General features: G+C 35.8%; 1 long non-coding RNA gene across 1 annotated transcript; it reads right to left on the bottom strand.

Moving 5' to 3' along the window:
- Positions 1-803: 803 nt before the first annotated feature.
- Positions 804-1,794, bottom strand: LOC116159230. Its single transcript, XR_004142919.1, has 3 exons — positions 1,708-1,794; positions 1,134-1,658; positions 804-1,079 (listed from the first exon to the last, which is right to left on the bottom strand). It is a non-coding gene; the product is annotated as an uncharacterized LOC116159230 (long non-coding RNA).
- Positions 1,795-2,523: the final 729 nt, after the last annotated feature.

The raw sequence follows: 2,523 nt of genomic DNA, 5'->3' as shown, positions 1-2,523 counted from the left end.
TCAAAGAAACTGTATAGGAAGCTACCACATACTCGTACTATAAACTATGACATTATTGAAAATTCATTACTATACATACTATAGTTCGTTCACCCAACAGAAATAGTTAAGCCACTCCTACAAAATTTGGGCCAATGTAAGCAGCAACCAGTTTTACAACCACAAAATTATAAAAAGCGGAAAATTTGAAAAATCAAATTGAAATGTCACTTGTTCAAGACTAATTATGGCGCTATCTCTCTGAACATAACTCGTGGCAAAAATAGTAAAACCTGCAAACTGTTAAATACATGTAAATATGCAACATAAAAACACTGTTTATATTGAGAAAAGTACAAAAAAGTGTTATTACAGCAGCACAAAGTTTTGAAATTACAAGTGCACTTGAATATAAACAAAGGTACATAACAATTTAAATCCTGTATCGCTTCACTCGGATTCGGACTCCGTTGATGTCGGTACGATTGTTTCCTTTGCAATTTCATCAACTACATATTTTGGTGTAACAACTGCCCGTTTCACAAGCTGTAGAAGTTCAGCTCTTACCATATCTTCTTCGTAAGGTATCGATTTGCTTGTTAACCAAGTTTGTATATCAGCTTTTTTCGTACTGGTGTTTGGTATTTTTTCCCTTTTCCTGCTATGATATGAAGCGTTGTCCATTATAATCACAGATTGTTCATCAAGATGTGTAACGATTTCCATAAACCACTTTTCAAAAACTTCACTGGTCATTTCTTCGTATAATCCCCTGTTTTCTTCGATTCAAAACACTGCAAACCTTCCTCGACGAAGCTATCCTCGGACCCTATATGGAGAACAATAAGGCGATTTCCTTTGCCCGATGGATCTTTCAATCCAGTTGATAGCCCGTTGATAAATGCCTGTCTTGGAGTGAGATTGTGGTGTCCTTCCATACTTTGCTTACAGTATGCCCAGCATTTACCCAAGTTTCATCTAGGAAATACAACTTCCTACCTTCTTCACGATATTTTCTAATTTCACGCAAGAACCGACGCCTCCAAGTAATTATTTCGTCCTTTTCCCTAAGAACACTACTGCGTGACCTCTTTTCGAAGCTACAATGACAAGTACATAATATACATACACGTATAGAAAAAAGGTTTACTGACCGAAAACCTATTTCTTTTATTAATTTCCATAAAGTAGTTCGTTTCAAATGGGGTAAGTCTTCGTCTTCGTGTAACACTGCCAAAACTTTACTCAGGGTAGGTGGTTCATTTCTTTCAAAGAAAGAATGAAGCAAACGTCGAAGAATACTTTTAGTTCCGGAATCAATATTGTCCAAAATTGCTCGTGGTCGATAATATTTTTTAGGTGAATGAAGTTCGTGTACCTTTGTATACTCCCGAAGAATCTTGTAGACACTCGGAATGCTTACACCTAAATTACACAATAATAAGTAAAAATGAATGTGCCTAAGATGAAAATTACCTGCTGCTTTAGCCGTAAACTCAACTTTATCCGTTTTAGATACCTCCGGGTTGTCTTACGAATATGCCTTGAAGATATTTAAAATGCCAGTTTTGTCTTCAACTGAAAAGTGCTTGGCAGAACGTTTTTTTCGGTGGAGAGAAAGCAGCACCGGCGACATTCATGTTTGCGTACAACTTTTCTTGATCGCGAATAATATAACCCTAAAAACAGGCATGTAAAAATCGTGTATACAATTTTATAATTACTCACCTGACTATCTTTAGAATAAACCGACGAGTCTTTATAAAGACTATTTTGTGTGAATAAAGGAGATTAATGGCAAATTGACGCAAGTAAATATGCCTAAACGTAAAAACCGACAGAAACGCAATAGGCAAGATGACAGATTACCCAATTCGGCCAATTCGCTTTACAAGTGTGATTGTGGCTTCAAAAATTACACCAATAACAATGGCGTATTCAAATGTGACGGTAATTGTTGAGGAGGGGCTTAACTATTTCTGTTGGGTGAACGAAGTATAGTAGGGAATATTATTTTTAAGGAGATTGATGTTCAGGCGTACAAGGTATAAGACTAGAGATTTTGTTCAGTACGTATATGTAAAGGAAACAATTATCTCCAAAATATTAACGTTATTTATCCTGTCTGTGAAATTGATGACATGATAGGGTAAATTGGCCATAAACTCGTTTCCATCGAACTATTTGAATGTACAAACTGTAAATATTGTAAAATAGAACTCATAGCATTTTTAACTGTAACTGTATATATAGTTAATAATATAAGTAATCCTCATGAAGATGAAGCAAAGAAATATACGTCGCGGATTAATTATAAATATATAACATACCTACGTTTTTGTACAGCCAGTATGTCCGCAAAGTAAAGGATATACCAGACCTACTCCCATTACGTGCCACAATTTAATTTATGTATTAAGGGCATAATAGTGATGTTTATATTCTCGTGGGCGACTAGTTAAAAAGCTCGAGGGCCTATGGCCCGAGAGCTTTTTAGTCGCCCGAGAGTATAAACATCAGTTTATGCCCGTGGTACATACACAA

The sequence above is a fragment of the Photinus pyralis genome, unplaced genomic scaffold (genome assembly GCF_008802855.1).
Source record: "Photinus pyralis isolate 1611_PpyrPB1 unplaced genomic scaffold, Ppyr1.3 Ppyr1.4_LG1, whole genome shotgun sequence".
Classification (NCBI taxonomy): domain Eukaryota; kingdom Metazoa; phylum Arthropoda; class Insecta; order Coleoptera; family Lampyridae; genus Photinus; species Photinus pyralis.
The sequence above is the reverse complement of the archived record's forward strand: the minus strand, read 5'-3'. Positions and strand labels throughout refer to the sequence as shown.